Source organism: Crotalus tigris, unplaced genomic scaffold (assembly GCF_016545835.1).
Source record: "Crotalus tigris isolate CLP2741 ecotype Arizona unplaced genomic scaffold, ASM1654583v1 scf7180000020019.1302030, whole genome shotgun sequence".
Taxonomy (NCBI): domain Eukaryota; kingdom Metazoa; phylum Chordata; class Lepidosauria; order Squamata; family Viperidae; genus Crotalus; species Crotalus tigris.
Genome location: NW_024097821.1, coordinates 105153 through 125020, shown reverse-complemented (window position 1 = coordinate 125020; position 19868 = coordinate 105153). Strand labels below are relative to the sequence as shown.

General features: G+C 42.8%; 1 protein-coding gene and 1 pseudogene across 2 annotated transcripts in view; one reads left to right on the top strand and one right to left on the bottom strand.

Moving 5' to 3' along the window:
* Nucleotides 1-19868, top strand: part of LOC120318055 (striated muscle preferentially expressed protein kinase-like) — an 83096-nt gene that overhangs the window by 60816 nt on the left and 2412 nt on the right. The gene's annotated exons all lie outside the window — the stretch shown is intronic.
* LOC120318052 lies at nt 6821-9419 on the bottom strand (annotated as a pseudogene).

Genomic DNA, 19868 nt, shown 5'->3' with positions numbered 1-19868 from the left:
CACAGAAACACACACAGAAACACACACACACAATCATACACACAGAGATTCCATAACATAGATAAATTAATATACTAGTGACATGTCCCTGATTATCCTAGATTATCCTGTGCAAGCTAAGTGTGAAAAAGAAAGGAAGGGTTAGCACACAAACACACACACATGCACACATACACACAAAGAGATAGAGAAGGGGGGAAGAGAGAGGGAGAGGAAGGGAGAGGGAGTGATTCAATTATATAGAGATAAACCAGTTCATCGGTGAAATCTCACTGGTTATTCTGGATCGCCGTGTGTGGGTCATAGCCTCGGCCTTTAGCACTGGCATCGGTACCTAAATTGGACATTGTTCATGGGTTGTATTACCCTAAACCCATAGCGCAGGGGTGTCAAACTCAATTTCATTGAGGGCCGCATCAGCACTGCAGTTGCCCTTGGGGGGGGAGGTGGGTGTAGCCAGGGTGGGTGCAGCCTACTGGGTGGGTGTGGATGGAGCGGGTGTGGCCTACTGGGTGGGCATGGCCAGCTCTACATCATTTGTGTCAAGGGTGTCTGTGGGGGCTTGGGCAGGAGTGGGACAGATCTGAGGGTCTCTGGCAGAAGGAGGTGGGACCGGGAAAAGCGCCAAGGCATGGTCCCTTTCTTCATTCCTCACAAAGGGTGACACCTCCCCAGCATGCACCCAGGGGGCAGGGCCGATGCGCCAGGGTCTGGTTCCTCATTTATGGATGGCCTTGTAGAGCTAACACTGAATGCGTTTCAACATAGATGGCCACTACAAAATTGTACATTGGCTTCCAGCCGGCCTGGGCTAGGGCCAAAGCCAAGGCAGCAGGGGCTCTTCCCTCACTGTTTCCAGGATGGCTTTGCGGGCCACATGAAATCATTTTGCGGGCTGCATCCAGCCCCCGGGCCTTGTGTTTGACATGTCTGCCATAGCGGGTCTTGTTGATGGGAGGGATCTCCTCCTACTGATTGATCAGTTCCAGATCAAAACAAGCCAGCATCAGGAAGGTGAAAAGCTTGATTTCTTTGGTAGTGAAGTAGCGGCCAGGGCACATGGAGGTCCTAGCTTCAAAAGGCATGGCAAAATATTTCACCTTCTCGCCATTCTTAAAAAATTCCTTTTTGTTGCCGTTTTGGCTGAGGAAACGGTCGTATTTGAAGACCTGGGGATCCGGATGTATTTCGGATCCCCAGGTCTTAAACATATTAAACATATTTAATATGTTTAATATATTAATGGCTGATCAGATTGCAATTAATTTGTGGTATATGAAACATAATACATTTTGTAATGTAAATAAACCTGGTAGGTGGTTGGCTTACCAATTACAAAAGAAACAGAAGTCAAGGATTATAGAGAAAATAGATTATAAAGGTAAAGAAGTATATCAACAAAATTTGATAAAAAGGAGTTTTTTAGATTTTTACTCAAAGTTATATGCTAAGTGAAAGTATACAAGTTTCTGATATAGAAAAGTATTTACAGGCAGCACACTTTCCTAGACTTTCAAATGATCAACGAGATGAGATGAATTGTTCAATTACTTCTGAAAAGATCATTTGGGCAATTAAGCAATTAAAGGTTGGTAAGGCTCCGGGTACAGATGGATTAACAGCAATTTATTATAAAATGTTATCTGAAGAAATGATAGAACCGTTGAAGGAACTTTTTAACAGTATTTTGTTGGGAGCAGAGGTACCTCTGTCTTGGAGAAGGGCTTTTATATCGTTGATTCCAAAGGAGGATCAAGATTTGACTCAACCTAAACATTATACACCTATATCTCTTTTGAATACAGATTATAAGATTTTCTCTAAGATATTATTAGCAAATAGATTAATGCAAGTTTTGAAGCAATTGTTTCATAGTGATCAATCTGGATTTATAACTGGAAGATATATGAAATATAATGTAAGACAAATTGTTAATTTAATTGAGTATTTGGACAAGAATAATCAGATCCCTGCGGCTTTGATATTTTTGGATGCTGAAAAAGCTTTTGATCAATTAGATTGGCAATTTTTGTTGAGAGTTGTAGAGAAAATGAATTTTGGAGATAAAGTTTTGTATGCTCTTAAGGCTATATATCAACAACAATCGGCACAAATTATAATTAATGGGGGAATAACAGAAGCATTTAATATTGAAAAGGGTACTAGACAGGGATGTCCTTTATCCCCATTGTTATTTGTTTTAACAATGAAGATTTTACTTATTAAAACTCAAGAATCATCTAGAATAAAGGGAAGAAAAATAAATAAGAATGACTACAGGTTGAGAGCTTTTGCTGATGATTTGGTTGTGACATTATCTCAACCGACAGAGTCGGTAAGGGATTTTGTTGAAATTATAACTTAGTAGGGGAAAGTTTCTGGTTTTAAGGTAAATAATAATAAGACTGAAATATTATCAAAAAATATATCTATGAAGGAAAAGGATATTTTGGCTAAATTAACAGGTTTTGAAATAGTGAGAAAGGTTAAATATTTGGGAGTGTATATTACAACTTCTAATGTTAAATTGTATAAAAATAATTATGAGACATTATGGGCAAAAATGCATTTGGGCAGGGAAAAAACCAAGAGTTAAGTTTAAGATTATACAAGATGTAAGGGAAAGAGGAGGACTCAGGGCGCCTAATTTAAAATTGTATTATGATGCAGTGACTTTAACATTGATTAGTGATTGGCTTAACTTAACAAATAAAAATATCCTTTCTCTTGAGGGCTGGGATTTATTATATGGATGGCATGCATATTTAATTTATAATAAAAAGGTAGATCAGGTTTTTAAATCTCATATTTTAAGAAATGCTTTATTACGTGTCTGGAAGAAGTATTATTATAGGTTAAATTATAAAATCCCAGTTTGGGGAAATCCTGGACACGCAATAGAGGGAATATCTAGGGGAATGAATTTGGATATGATTTCTTATAAGGAATTACTTAGTTTGGTAGGGTAGAATTGGCAATTAAAGTCTTTAGCTGAGCTGAAGCAAGAAAATATTGTACATTCTTGGTTTCAGTACAATCAATTATTAGTGAGGTGGAGTATAGATCAAAAGGTTGGCATTACTTTAGAGGATGTGAATTTGGTAAAACAGATTAAAGATCAAACTCAAGCCCATATAAAAAGAATTTATAATGTTCTAATAGAATTGGATTCTGAAACGGAGTTAGTTAAAGATTGCATGGTAAAATGGGCTCAGAATATTCAAGAGCCGATTCTATTGGATGCTTGGGAGACAATTTGGGTTAGAAATGTAAAATTTACTCAAGCTCAAAATTTAAGAGAAAAATTTTATAAGATGTTTTATAGGTGGCATTTGGATCCTCAAAAGCTGTCCTGTATGTATCCTAATTTACAGCCTAAATGTTGGAGATGCAACATTTAGCTTAGATGCAACTTATTTTCATATTTTGTGGACTTGTAAAGATATAAAAGTTTTTTGATTAAGATTTGGTGGAATATTCAAAAGATTTTTAAGAGAAAGATAAAGTTCATGCCGCAATTGTTTTTGTTGGGTGTTATTGTAGATTTTGATGTTAAAGAAATTAATTTGATGTTGAATCTTATAACAGCTGCAAGATTACTGGTGGGGCAATATTGGAAGAAAAATATTTTGCCTATAATATATTTCAGTTTGGAGAAGATGGATTGATTATATTCAAAAGAAATATCAGACTGAAAAATATTATTTTGCTTATGAGTAATTTTTAGATTATTATTAATAGTTTTATATGATTGAATTTATATTACTTTATTTTATGTAATATTTTATTATATTTTTTAGTATTATGGTTTAATTATATAATTATGGAATCATATAATTATTGTTGTTTTCAATTTGTTAATATTTATTTTGAAGAGGAGTTAAAGTATGTTATGGATTTGATTAATAGTATAGTTGGGTAATGTTATTTAGATTATGTTTGTCTATTTGTAACCCTGTAATCAGCTCTGGGTCAAGAAGCAACAGTGAGAACTGGACACGGAACCACTGATTGGTTCAAAATTGGAAAAGGAGTCCGGCAAGGCTGTATACTGTTGTCCTACCTATTTAACTTATATGCAGAGCACATCATGAGAAAGGCAGGGCTAGATGAAACAAAAGTTGGAATTAAGATTGCCGGGAGAAATATCAACAACCTAAGATATGCAGATGATACTACTCTAATGGCAGAAAGTGAAGAGGAACTAAAGAGCCTCTTGATGCAGGTGAAGAAGGAGAGTGCAAAAGTTGGCTTGAAACTCAACATTATGAAAACCAAAATCATGGCATCCGGCCCTCTCAATTCCTGGCAAATAGATGGGGAAGAAATGGAGGTAGTGACAGATTTTATTTTTCTGGGCTCCAAGATCATCTCAGATGGGGACTGCAGCCAAGAAATTAAAAGACTCTTGCTCTTGGGGAGGAAAACTATGGCAAATCTAGACAGCATACTAAAAAGCAGAAACATCACCCTGCCAACAAAAGTGCATATAGTCCAGGCCATGGTTTCCCCAGTTGCAATGTATGGCTGTGAAAGTTGGACCATAAGAAAGGCTGAGTGCCAAAGAATGGAGGCCTTTGAATTATGGTGCTGGAGAAGACTCCTGCGAGTCCCTTGGACTGCAAGGCGTTCAAACCGGTCAGTCCTAGAAGAGATCAACCCCCGAGAGCTCTTTAGAAGGCCAGATCCTGAAGTTGAAACTCAAATACTTTGGCCACCTAATGAGAAGGAAGGACTCACTGGAGAAGGGCCTAATGCTGGGAAAGATTGAGGGCAATAGAAGAAGGGACGACAGAGAATGAGATGGCTGGATGGAGTCACTGAAGCAGTAGGTGTGAACTTAAATGGACTCCAGAAGATGGTAGAGGACAGGAAGACCTGGAGGAACGTTGTCCATGGGGTCGCGATGGGTCGGACACGACTTCGCAATTAACAACAACAACAAAAAATCAGCTCTGGGAAGTGGGGGAGGGGTGGATGGGAGGGATTGGGGATATATATTGTGTGAAATTTTTAAAACTTTTAATTTAAAAAAAAAACCTCCAGTGATTTAGAAAGCTTTTTGGCTGCTCTTGAGCATGGCTTTTAAAAACAAACTGTAAAGGGGTAGGTATTTATTTCCTTTTTTCTTAGCTTTTCATTGGAAAAATAAAATAAAATTTGGCAATCTCTATCATTGCCATGTTTTTACTAGCTCAGCAAAAATGACACTTTGGTCAATGTTTGCCATAGCCAAAGTTCACTTTTCTTTATGTTTCCTCTATCCACATCTGATAAAAACAAGGGCACAGTAGGTATAATTTTCAGTTTATTATCAAAGCATTTCCTTCTTCATAGCAGACAGGGATTCTATAGAGGAAGAGTTGGAATTAAGATAGGTAATAGATACAGGCAGTCCTTCACTTACAACAGTTCTATTTAGTGTTCCTTCACGTTTACAACGGCATTGAAAAAATGTAACTTATGACCATTTCTCATATGACCGTTGCAGCATCCCTGTGGTCATGCAATCAAAATTCGGATACTTGGCAACTGATTCGTATTTATGACAGTCGCAGTGTCGTGGGGCCATGTGATCCCCTTTTGTGACCTTCAGACAAGCAAAGCCAATGGTGGAGCCAGATTCACTTAACAATCAGGTTACTAACTAATCAACTGCAGTGATTCACTTAACAACTGTGGCAAAAAAGTCATAAAATGGGGCAAAATTCACTTAATATCTGTCTCATTTACTGTAGCAACAGAGATTTTGGCAGTGGTGGGATTCAAATATGTGAACAGCCGGTTCTCTGTGTGCATGCCCCTTCCAGAAGTCCATTCTGGGCCTGGGCAACAAAAAAAATAGCTATAGGTTCTGCTGAAGTGGTGCGAACTGCTGAATCCCACCACTGGATTTTGGAGTCAATTATGGTCCTGAGTTGAGGACTAGCTGCATTTTTGCTACTCACAAAGGAAGAATCCCTTATCTGGAATTCCTCTGTCTCTTCAAAAGCCCCTTAGCCCATTTCATTAGGAACCTCAGATCAACAAAAGACACAACTTCATTTGTGTACATTAATATGCTGGGTCAGGTTGCACTTAAAAAATATAGCAAGTTTGGAAAGCTGAACTTGAATTGGAAAAACCGTTTGGGAGGGTTAATTTCAGGAAGGCTTCTGGATTATTTTTTAGTGCAAGCTAAGTGTGCAAAAAGAAAGGAAGGAATTAACACAGAGAGAGAGAGAGAGAGAGAGAGAGAGAGAGAGAGAGAGAGAGACTGTTTCCATAACATAGAAATAAAACTTCACTGGTGAGATATCCTTGGTTGATCTAGCCCAGTGGTGGCAAACCTATGGCATGGGTGCCAGAGGCGGCACTCGGAGCCCTCTCTGTGGGCACATGTGCCGTTGCCCCAGCCTTTCCTCTCCCCGCAACACCCTCCTCTCCAGCAGCCCCCCTGAAGGAGAGTCAGCCCTGAACGTGGCCCGCACAGAGCAGCACAGCCAAGGACATGGCAGCCAGGCAGCATAGACAAGACTCTGCCCTCACACCCCGTCATGCACAGTTGATGTGAGTGCAGAGGGCGTGACCACCATAGTGCTGCTGGGCTGCCTGGGCGATCTGTGGCAGGCCCTGGAGGCGGTGAGTGGCCCTTCAGGCAGGCGGGGTGGGAGATGGGGCGGAACAAGGGCGGGGCAGGGTTTGGAGTGGGGGCAGGGCCATTTTTTGGGCACTCGGTCTCTAAAAGGTTTGCCATCACTGTCCTAGATTATCATGTGAAAGCTAAGTGTGGAAAAAGAAAAGGAATTCACACACACACACACACACACACACACACACACACAGAGTCTGATTCCATAAGATACAGATAAATTAGTTCACCAGTGACATACCCCTGGTTATCCTAGATTATCGTTTGCAAGTGTGCACAAATAAAGAAAAGGGTTAACACACACACACACACAGAGGCACATATGCGCGCATGCACGCATGTGCACACACACACACACACACACACACAGTGTTTCCATAACATTATAGTTCACTGGTGAGCTATCCCTGATTACCCTAGATTGTGTGCAAAGGGAAAAGAAGGAGTTAACACACACACTCACACAAACACAAACACACACACACAATCATACACACAGAGAGTCTGGTTCCATAACATAGATAAATTAATATACTAGTGACATGTCCCTGATTATCCTAGATTATCGTGTGCAAGCTAAGTGTGAAAATGAAAGGAAGGGTTAGCACACAAACACATACACACGCACACATACACAAGGAGAGACAGGAGGCAAGAGAGAGTGATTCAATTACATAGAGATAATTATCTTGGACCGTTGTGTGCGGATCGCAGGCTAGGCCTTTAGCACCGGCATCGGTACCTAAATTGGACGTCATTCATGGGTTGTATCACTCCAAACCCGTAGCGGGTCTTGTTAATGGGAGGGATCTCTTCCTGCTGATTGATCAGTTCCAGATCAAAACAAGCCAGCATCAGGAAGGTGAAAAGCTTAATTTCGTTGGTGGCAAAGTAGCAGCCGGGACACATGGAGGTCCCAGCTCCCCAAGGCATGGTGAAATATTTCACCTTCTCGCCATTCTTAAAAAAATCCTTTTTGTTGCTGTTTTGGCTGAGGAAATGGTCATATTTGAAAATCTGGGGATCCGGATGGATTTCGGGGTCCATGTGGACCGAGAGGTAAGGGAAGAGGCCAATTTTGTCACCTTTACGCAGCAGGTAAGACTTCCCATTGTGAAGCTTCAAATCCATATCTTGTAAAACCACTCGGATCAATAATGGCGCCGTCACCAACCTCAGGGTCTCTTCCAAAGCACTGTCCAGGATGGGCGTTTGGTTTAGCATCTCCTTGGTGACGTTCAAGGGCTTCTCACGGGAGGTCACCTCTTGGCCTGACTTCTTCATCACCTCCAGGATCTCCTTCTTGACCTCTTCCATGGCTTTGGGATGCTTCATCAGGTACTCCAGAAGCCAGAAGGAAGCTGGACTAGTGCTACCTTGAGCAGTCCAAAGAAGCAGGAACATGTATCGGTCTCTCATCTCTTCTGAAATCCCACTTTCGGCCAGCTGTTGATCCTGGTCACTGATCCACTGGCTGATGTTGTCCTTCTGGTAGATGTTCTTCACCGAAAGCACCTGCCAGAAAAAGTTCCAGAGGTTCTTCATTTGGCCCCATTCCCACGGTGTCAACAAGGCATACGATAGGCGTGGGAAGAGCTTGTCAAATTTGCGAAATTCGATGTAGACCTCTTTGATATAATGCTGGTCTTTTCGTTTCACCTTTTCTTTCTGGTTTTCACCTTTAACTGGCTCGGTACCATACAAAGCCAGATACCCAGCTTGGAAGACCGTATTGTAACAGAAGTGGAACAAGCCGTCTTCTTTCCAGGATTTTGGATCTTCTTCAGAGGTTTCTTGCCACTGGAGTAAGACAGCCTGTAAAGCATCCACCATGGCTTGGGTCATCACTCCCAGGCCCTCTCCCTTCAGATGTTTCGCACTGGACACTTCGATAATCTTGCGAGTCTCATGGGAGGCCTTGAATCGAAACACCCTGAGGACTAGCTCCAGTACAAACAAAGTAAAGTCCAGTTTGCTTCGGGGTTCCCTGATGATGCCATCGAAAGACAACGGGTCCATCAAGAAAGTGAAGTACTGTCCTGCAATCAAGGTGGTGAAGATGTCTCCATGTTTCTTTTGCATGCTTTGCAGGAAATCCAGATTGTCATTTCAGAAGTGCAATGCATGTCCAAGCCAGGGAATGAGTCCTATGTCCAAAGGGGGTTCATTGGGTCGTCTTCGGCGGAAGAAGCCCATCAGATAGAGGGCCCTCAAAAGACTGACCACCAAGGGAACCACAACTGCCACCCAGAAGGACATCTTGAAGAGTGTCTGAAGTTCAGCGCAAGCAGCCTTTTTAACAAACAGGCTCTGGAGAAAAGTAGGCATTTTGTTAGCCAGGGAGGAGTTTCGATTGATCAAACAAGCCAGGAATTGCAGTTAACCCTTGCAAGGGAGAAAAAAAGGAAGACAGGAAACCAACCTCAGTCCTTGAATGGGGTTTCCACCAGAAAATCCCAGAGAAATCATTAGCAAGCAGGAAGCGAGTTGGGCCGGATGTGGCCTGTGTTTATTTTACATTTGAGAATGTAATGAATATTTGGAGGAACCTATGAGCCAAAGGATGGTGGTTTTCAGAGAGAGAGAGAAAAAAAGCATGCAAAAGACACAGCCTCTCCCTTTTCCCTAACAAAAGGTCCTGTGCTCTGGCCAAACCCCCATGCTTTCTAGGGTCTGTCATTTAAAAAGATCCCTTCTGCAGTTAGGAAAAGCCGGAAGGAGCAAAATCCAACTGTGATTGGGAAAAGGGTCTTCCCATTCTCACACAGAGACATACACACATTTCCTTTGCTCCCCTGGGCTTTAAAAGTTAAAATTTATAGGTACTCTCCTTCTTTCCAAAGCAGTCCTTGAGCTCAAACTCAAAACTCCCTTTTACTACCCTTGCTCCACATGGCCAGGGTCTGGGAAACCCACCCACAAATGCAACTTATCAGACAGTCCATTGGAGATGTTAGCTTAGAGCCTTATCTTGGATGCCAAATTGTTGAAGGAAAAGTCTCCTTCAGGGTCCAGTTCAAGCTGGGAATAAACAACATGGTAACTGCTTTAGAAAGAAGATTGCAGTTTATTGAAGAAGAGAGCTAGACAGAAAGATGGCTCTGGAAGAAAAAAGAGCACATGAAGTAGTAGGGAGTGGGTTTTATACCTTCTTGAGCTTTTGTTTGGAGTTGTTCCTGTGGCATGAACTTTGATCTGAGTCTGAGTGTGCCTTTCTGATATTCTGATGGTGGTGGGTTAATCCTATTATGTCCCAAAGGTCATATCCTGCTTCCCTGGGGCTGTGGTTGATGGCTGTTGGAGTTTTGGTGTGAGGGCTTGTTGATTCTAGGGATCTTTCTTCTTAATCCCAGTTTCCTGACTCCAATCTTTCGGACAAGATTATCAGATCTGCATTTCTGCAGACCTGGTTTCTGTTTGGGGCAGAGAGACTTGGGGGGCAGTTGGTTTCTGCCTTTAAAATCTTTTGGGGAAATATATTCTGCCTCTTTAATATTTCCCAAAATATTTCTTTCTCTGGATTCTTCCCACAGAACTCAGCAACAGTCATAAATACATGCCAGTTGGAAAGGACCCAATTTTGATCACATGACTGTGGGGTTGCTGTGATGGTCGTAAGGGGGAGACCTGGTTGTAAGTCACATTTTTAGCAGTGCTTTTAGTAGTCCTTGGCTTACAGATGTTTGTTTAATGACCGTTCAAAGTTACAACAGTACAGACAAAAGGGGCTTATGACTATTTTTGATGACATTGGAACAACCCCAGGATCATGTGATCAAAATTTGGACACTTGACAACTGATTCATATTTATGGTGGTCGCAGCATCCCTGGGATCACGTGATCCCTCTTTTGTGACCTTCTGACAAGCAAAGTCAATGGGGAAGCCGGATTCACTTAACAACCGTATAAAGCCAGAATTGATGGTTTCATTCTGTCCCCTCAAATAGGGCTCATCTCCTTTTTTTTAATAATTTTTTATTTTTCCAAGCTCTCCCCCATACATATACCATAATATTTATCATATGTTAACATACATTCTTTTTACATTCATATATAAGATACTTTTAATAAAATGAAATAAATACATACACATGACTTTTGGTGTTGCTCGCCCATTTCCCCTTTCACCGTATCCGCACTCCTTCTTCTCTACCTTCTTTCTCCCTTTCTTCTCTTCCCTACTTCCCTCTTCTTCCTCTCCTCTCCTTCACCACTCTCCTCTCCTTTCTCCCCACTTCTCCTCTTCTCCTCCAACCTTCCTACTTCCTTCTCCCCTCCTTTACTCTTTTCTCTCTCCTCTCCTTTCTTCCCTCTCATCCCTCTTCAGATACAATTCAGGGGTAATGTCTGAGCAACTCCTCCAAATTTCCAAATAGGGCTCATCTCCTAAAGACCACATAAACAGAATGCAGAATAACAGAGTTGGAAGGGACTTTGGGGGTTATCTAGTCCAACCCACTGCTCAAGCAGGAATCTCTATTCCACTCTGGACAAATGGCTGTCCAATCTCTTCTTAAAAACCTCCAGTGATTTAGAAAGCTTTCTGGCTGCCCTTGAGCATAGCTTTAAAAAAAACTGTAAAGGGGTGGGTATTTATTTTCTTTTTTCTTAGCTTTTCATTGGAAAAATAAAATAAAATTTTGCAATCTCTATCATTGCCATGTTTTTACTAGCTCAGCAAAAATGACACTTTGATCAATGTTTGCCATAGCCAAATTTCACTTTTCTTCATGTTTCCTCTGTCCACATCTGAGAAAGAGGGCTGATCTTCCATGCAGGAGATAATTTTACACAGATTGTGATCCTAAGGCTGGATTCTTGAAATCTGGCTGAGCAAGAATTGCACCATTTACCTAAGAAGCTATCCTCTGCAGAAAAAAAATGAATTATCTCAACACGGCAGCCTTTTACAACATTCAAATAAAAGGGTTAAATGTGGGGCTCCCCTAAAATTTGGAGGGAGCCGGGATGATTTTGATGAGAAATCCCTTTTACCCCAATAAAAGGATATAATTTAAGCAAACAAAATATATTAGCCAATACAGGAAAAAAACACCCTCTCAACAATTTCCTGGCAACCACAAAGGGACTCTCAGCTCACCCAGCCACTGGACTGAACCTGGAAGAGCCATTTCCCAGCCATCAGCAGATGCTTTATCTGTGGGAAAACCTCCACGGACCCTGCCTGGTCAGCAATGGGGTATTAAAGGGAGTCATTGAGACTTGCACTCAAGCAGCTACCTGGAAAGATGGTGAGTACTGCCAAATTAAAATTTCTAGATTTAAAAGGGTCCTAGAGAATGAAAAGAAGTGTGTGAATGTATGTGTGGACACCCTCCTCCGACAACAGCTGGATCCTACTCCCTTTGTGTGCCCTCTAGTCGCCCCTCCCCAGCCTCCTGGTAGTTCTTCTGGCGCCATGACCAGTAGGATCTAGGAAAGCAAGGAGGGGCACCGGAACATGGGACCTTCTGAGAAAGAGAGAGGAGCCAAGCGGGCAACAAAAGCATCGGAGAAATTTCTGTATTGGTAGACCAGGCCCTCCCACCAGTGCAACTTCAGAAAATTAAGCTCCAGTCTAGAGTGTCCCTTACCTCTGAAAAGCAAGCAAAGGTCCTCCCGGACATTGGAAGTCTCCAAACTGTGGTTAGATGAAAAGAGAAGGTAAGGCCGGTAAAAGAGCGGCCTGTACTCTCTGCGGGCAGCTGAAGAGTACTCGCAGACCCCTTTTTGGTCTGAAACTGTGGCAGGAGAATCCCTGAAGGAGCAACCCGTATTCTGTTAGGGAACTAGAGTCCTCCTGGACCCCTTTCTGGTCCAAAAACTGCAATGGTTGGTGGAAGGCTTCAAGTTGTCAGGACCCGGCAGAGCCGAAGTGAATCCCTACATTGGAAATATGGGTATCATGGGATGCTCTAGCTCAAGGTTCAAGGTAGGCTCCCCTGTGAAAGACTTGCTTGAGGCCTGGAATGGGAATCGGCTACCTGTTCAGCCAGGAATGGAAAAGTGATAGGTAGAGAAATTGTGCAAAAAAAATGGGATTTGCTTAAAAATGAGTGTGGGAGACAGATTTGACCAGAAGGTGGTAAATTCAAATTTAAAACCATGAAAGCACTTAGGTCCAGAATAGAACCAGCTCAGCTACCCGATTAGTATTGCTGGGCTGAACTCTCCAGATCAAAGAACCTAGACAAGACACAAATTGAGCTCAAACATCCTTGGACAACTCAGAATCAAAACTCATGGCCCCTCTGCTGAGCAGGCCCATAGTCAGGTGGCAGAGTGGTCAGCTTGACTATGTTTTAACACACACACCTTTCTCCCCGGCTGACTTAATCATTTGGAAGCGGGATACCGCCTTCTTCCGAGCAGACCCACAACCCGTCCTGGGGAAATGTTACCCAACTATTGCATGAAAGATGAATTAATGAAACTTTTCAAAAAGATTGAGGAAATAGCCAGGTGACCAATAACAACAACCGCCAGAGTCGCCTGGCCACTGAACCGCCCAGACTGGGAGTATAACTACATGAATCATTGGGACGGATATACAAGGGCAAAGGATAACCTAATGGAAGCCCTCCAGGAGACAGGGAGGAAGCCCCTGAGCTGGTCCAAATTCCAGCGAATAATGCAGAGGGATAAAGAAATCCCAGATGCCTTCTGGGTCTGCCTCCTAGAAGCCAGGGCGGCATTTGCCCATTTAGATTTAAAGTGCCAAACGGACCAAAAAATTCTAGCCACTGCCTTTGTGGATCAATCGGAAGGTGACATCTATGGGCACTTTCATAAAATAGCCTCCAACTGGTCGGCAATAGAAATCTCAGAGTTGCATAGAATCACAAACTTGTGTTCGACCAGAGAGAAAAATTGGTTGAAGAAGAAAAGGAAAGAAAGAAAGCAGAAAAAGAGAGAGAGAAAGAAAAGAGATGTAGAGCAGAAAGAGGGAGGACCTACAAGCTTGGCAATGTTAAACGAGGATAGTAGGCAAAGACAACACCAACCCCTCCAGCAAAGAAAAAGATGCTGGTAATGCAAACATAACAGAGAATTTTTTTGCAGGCATTGCCTCCAGTGTGGGAGATTTTAGCAAAAATTGCTGGGATAACCAAAACAGGGAGAGCTGGAATTGTCATAACCCACTGAGACCCCCTTTCCCTAGAGAAGCCTCACACCACTGGGACAGAGATAGATAGCAAGCCTGACCTCAATGGGAACGGCAAGAATACGAAATGTCCTGACTAGAAGGAGAGTCACAGGAATTTCAAACCACATTTCAGAGGCTAGCTGTCCTCTTAAGGAAAGGCCCTGATGGAGAACCCCTAATTACACTCACTATAGGAGGGAAAAATTACGAGTGTTTACTTGACACAGGAGCCACTTCATCACTCATTACCGAACCACCTGTCACAGGTTCCGACTAATGAAGCACTTCAAAGAACTTTCAGGCATGTTTCCTAAAGTCTTTATTGCAGAGCTACAGTTTTGCCGGTCACCATGATGGACGGGTTGATGCCAGAATCTGAACTTCCTTTCGCTGGCATCAAGCTTTTCTTGCTAAACCCCTCCCTTCTCATGCAGTCACAGGTCACATTATCCAATTAGTGTGAAGGTCAAAAGTTTACTTCCTCTTTCTTTCCCGGGTTTCCCCCCCCACTCTAAGCTAAGTATTAACCCAATAAATACCAGACAGTTTTGCATATTGTCAAAGCAAGAATATACAGTATTCGCAGCATTGACACCACCCTTCAACGGATCCATGGCGCTCGGCGCAAGTGGTGACATAATCGGAGTGGGAGGGAAAGTAACTCCCGTAGCCTTCACAAAATACATTCAAGTTGAAATCGGCCCCTTTTCGCTGAAACACGCACTCACTGTTTGTCCCCAATCACCCCTGTCCCTCTTAGGCAGAGATCTGCTCTGCAAGCCGAGGGCCACCATCAAATGCACAGGAAAGGGGCTGGTTTTGTATATCCCGATTAAACACACCTGCCTTTTAACCACACAGCAGGGGGAGGAGGAGAAACAGCTACCCTTAGACCTGAGAAGCTTACCAGACTCTCTTTGGGGATGGGAATTTACCGAGGTGGGCTTGATAAAAGGAGCCACCCCAGTCCAGATCCATGTTAAGGCACGCCCACTCCCATTCCCCAATACAAAATATAAGTTGAAGCCATAGATCCAATCAGAAAACTTATAAAAGCATCTTTGGAACAGGGAGTCTTGCCAAATGTACCTCTCCCTGCAATACCCCTATCTTCCCGACTCAACAAAGAAGGAAGATCCATTTACCATTTCGTTCATGGCCTCAGAGCAGTCAACAGTCACGTGATCCCTAGAACAACAGTGGTGCCTAACCCGGCCACTATAATTACGGAAGTGCCAGTGTCAGCTACCCACTTTAGAGTAGTGGATCTCTGCACAGCTTTCTTCAGTATCCCAGTTGACCCAGCGTCCCAATACCTGTTTGCCTTCATATGGGAAGAGCAACAATATACATGGACTCGCTTGTCCCAAGGCTACACCGAGTCACCCACACTTTTTTCTCAAAATTTAAAGGCAGACCTGGCCTCCATCTCACTGCCCCCAAACTCCACCTTGTTCCAATATGTAGATGACCTATTACTAGCCTCACAGTCAGAAGACAGCTGCAGGACAGACACTTACCACTTACTCCAATGCGTGAGCGATAGAGGACACAAAGCTTCACCTACTAAGCTCCAATACCTAAAGCAAGAAGTGACATACATACATCACAGCCCCTGGAACTCGAAAACTGGCTCTAGACAGGATTAAAACAATACTGGGAATGAAGGATCCACACATCAAAAGTCAGGTTCGAGCCCTACTAGGAGTCTTGGGATTCTGCCGCTCATAGATTCCTTCATTTGGTGAAATGGCAAAACCTTTGATCCAATTAACTGACAAGGGTCAACCAGACCCCATTGAATGGACAAAAGAATTAACTAACACCTTCCAAAGGATAAAGCAAACTCTAGCCTCCACCCTCACCTGGGTCTCCCTGATTACCAAAAGCCTTTTCTTCTTCTCTTTGTCCACGAAGAGGTGTGGGTATGGGTTCAGGGTGCTGGCACAAAAATTCGGTCTGACCCTCAGAGTAGTAGCCTATTATTCTGTCCAGTTAGACCTGTAGCAAGAGGAACTGTTCCCCGATTAAGAGCAGTGGCTGCCACAGTGGAACTGGTTAAGCAATCAAAAGACTTAGTCCTAGGTCATTCCCTCACCTTACCAGTTCCCCGTAATGTGTTTGCTACACTGCTACAAATCACAAACACAAGCATTCACACAACAGTGCCTAGCCCAATACAAAGCAGAGTTATTTATATCGGAGAACATCACCTAAACTCAGCCACCTTCATGCCTGCTGAACTGTCAACTGCTTACACTTAGTACAGGACGCTGAATTGCCCCGGCCAGATCTGACTGACACCCTCTTGCAAAAGCCAGAATTAGAACTATTCACCTTATTTAGAACTATTCCTCTTACTTACAAGAAGGAAAATGAGTAACAGGGGCAGCTGTCATTTCCCTCCATGAAACAGTTTGGGTTTCTGCACTCAGGAAGTTTTTCAGACAGATGTCTAATTGATTACACCTTGACATTTTTTAACTGCTATACTGCAGTTTTACTTTTTACAATCTCTTTTGCCTTGCAGCCCCCAACTAGGGGCGTTAAGCAGGCTCAAGTCGCAACTGAGAAACATTACAAATACAAATTTCTTTTTCTGACAAAGAATTAAAGAATTAAATTGGGAGACTAAGATGGCCATTTTGAGCTCATTCTGCTCTTGTCAGTTAGCCACACCCTTCATGGGATTCGAACCTGGGCAGTTTACATACTAGGCAGTGATTTAACCACCAAGCCACAGGCTCTCCTCCCTCTTTGCCAGCTGAGTCAAGGGAGTATATGATATATATATATATATCACTACAGCAGAATATGTTGCATTGGCTATTTCGCTAGTGGGAGTGCCAGGACTGGCAGTAAGTAATTCCAGGAACCTCAACAGCTTGGCATGCACCCCAGCAAAAAGTCTGAATACCACCTCTGATGCCCCTGATGGCCTAAACAAAGAACTGAGGCAAGTCAGGGAAGCAACCCTCAAGAATCGAGCAGCTACTGATTACTTATTATTAAGGCATAATCATGGCTGTGAAGAATTCCGCGTACTTTGCTGTTTCAACCTATACGACCAATCTGGACTAATTGAACAAGACATTAAACATCTGAAAGAATTGGCACAAAATATTGGGCACAACCAACCATCCTGGGACCCCTCCTGGCTCTTTTCATGGTTACCAGACTTTCACTGGTTAAAAATTCTCATTGCAAGCATAATCACAGTCATCGTAGGCAGAGTCATCCTTTCTTGCCTATGTCAGTTAATCCCTTTAGGCTTAAGATGCCGCAAGATCTGCACGGTCCCTACCAGAACTAACAAGCATGATGTGCCAAATTGATCGTCACTATCAGGTCTATCTAGAACAGTGTTTCTCAACCTTGACAATTTTAAGGCATGTGGACTTCAACTCCCAGAATTCCACAGCCAGCATTGCTGGCTGTGGAATTCTGGGAGTTGAAGTCCACATGCCTTAAAATTGTCAAGGTTGAGAAACACTGATCTAGAATCAGTTGGGCTAATCATTGGAACACCAGTGATAGCCCAAAATGGGGGAACTGATGAGAAACCCTCTTCACCCCAATAAAAGGATATAATTTAATCAAACAAAATACATTAGCCAATACAGGAAAAAAAAAACCAATGCAAAGAAAATCAGTCTGACTCAGGTCCAACCTAAGCAACCCCAGGTGAACAAACACTTAACATACCAGATACAAAGTGTCAGCTTAAACATTTAAAATAAGCTTAACCGCCAGAATGCAAACCGGCTATCAACAACTAAGACCGGCCAGGATTAAAACAAGGACCCAAAAAGACATACATAATAATAACAAATAGGTAACAAATAGAAACATATCAGATCCTCCCGAGGCAAGGATTAACCTTTTTTCCTGAGCAATATCTAATAAATTCACCCATCAATAGACACTGCTCTACAAATCAGAAATGAGAGTTTTGAAAACCAAGAAAAGGTATAGAGCAGTGGTTCTCCACCTGTGGGTCGGGACCCCATTTGGGGTCGAACGACCACTTCAAAGGGGTCGCCAAACAACGCAGTCTGCCATTTTTTCCCCCTTTTCCTTAGCTGTGCTACTCCCTTTTATTCTATTGGCTTTTGAAAGCCAATAGAATAGACTCTCTTGAATAGAGTCTAATTCTATTGGCTTTCAAAAGCCAATAGGAATTGTCCAGGCTGTCTCTGCCCTGCTGAGCCCGCCAAAAGTCCCATTCTGCAAACGGTGCTGCACCAGTTGAGTAGTCCTCGACTTACGAGCGGTTGAGTAGTCCTCGACTTACGACCGGTTGGGGGTCGCAGCATTAAAAAGGTTGAGAACCACTGGTATAGAAACTCATGCTTGGGGAACACTTTTCCTAGCTAGCGGGGATTCATGCTGAATTGTCACTCAACTTTGAGCTCCGCGATTAAACCTCTCTTTCCGGTGCTGGCTTCCCGTTGCATTTGTTCTTCAAGCTCTGATTGCGGAAATCCCAGCTGGAAGAGCCAAAAAGGGGGAGTTCCTCCCAATAATTCCAGGGAAACTTTCATCCTGTAAAAAGCTTTGACCTCCTCAGAGTTAACCTGATCTCTACGTTTTTGGGGTGCGTCCTTTAAGATGCATCCCACAGAATCCAATATAGGCCTTAAACCCTATATGACAGTCGCAATGTCCTGGGGTCACGTGATTCCCTTTTGCGACCTGCTGCCAAGCAACACTAAGAGGGAAGCCAGCTTAACTGCAGTGATTCGCTTTACAACTGTGGCAGGGAAGGTCTTAAAATGGGGCAAAACTCACTTAACAAATGTCTCAGCAACATAAATTTTGGGTTTAATTGGTTGTACCAGGGTACCTGTGGTCCACAATCCTGTAATGGACAGGACACTGGAGGCTTTGGACAGCCACATTGGACAGCCACTTTGGACAGCCATATTGGACAGCCACTTTTTTGAAATGATATAGCACAGTGGTGGCGAACCTTTTAGAGACAGAGTGCCCAAACTGCAACCCAAAACCCACTTAGGCATTGTCGGGTGCCGGGTGGGTGTGGCCAATTGGGTGGGTGTGGCTGCGGTGGTAAAAGCAGACTGGGTGGGACTAAAAAGTTCAATCAATCAATTCCAACTTTCCCGCGAGAAGTTGAAATTGACTGATTGATTGAACCTTTCTTTTTTTTGCACATGGCAGTGGAGGCCTAAAGTGAAAAGGTTTTATAAAATCCAGCTGAAGACTTAGGACTGGGACGACGGTGCGCGTGCCCACAGAAAGGGCTCTGAGTGCCGCCTCTGGCACCCGTGCCATAGGTTCGCCACCACTGCTATAGCATTTCCTGCTTGAGCAGGGTGTTGGACTAGATGACCTCCAAGATCCCTTCCAACTGTTATTCTGTACTCTATATTCTTCTACTGGATGCTGACCAGGGGCTTCCTTTGCTGGCAGAACATTTGGCTACAGGCTTTTTCCAAAATTAGAAACATATTTGATATATAAGTAGTCCTCAACTTATGACAATTGAGCCCAAAATTTCTGTTGCTAAGTGAGACATTTGTTAAGTGAGTTTTGCCCCATTTTACAACCTTTCTAGCCATAGTTAAATAATAATAATAGTAAAGTTGGAAGGACTTGGAGATCATCTAGTCCAACCCTCTGCTCAGACAGGAAACCTATACGAGTTCAGACAAATGGCTGTCCAGTCTCTTCTTAAAAACCTTTCAGTGTTGGAGCATTCACCATTTCTGGAGGCAGTTGTTAAGTGAATAATTGCAGTTGTTAAGTTACTCACATGGTTGTTAAATGAACCGTCATAACTATGAGTCAGTTGCCAAGCACCCAAATTTTGATCAGGTGAACATGGAGATGCTGCAACGGTTGTGTGAAAAACAGCCATAAGTCAGTTTTTTCATGGCTGTTGTAACTTTAAACAATCATTAAATAAACTATAAGCTGAGAACTACCTGTATTTCTTCTATTTATTGAAGGCAGATGTTTGCCAGCTGTCTCTGTTAGTGAAATTAAACAGACGCAAATAAAATACAGCACGACAATAAAGGCGCAAGGATAATCAGAATCACACATAAGGGTGCTGGTGTGATAGT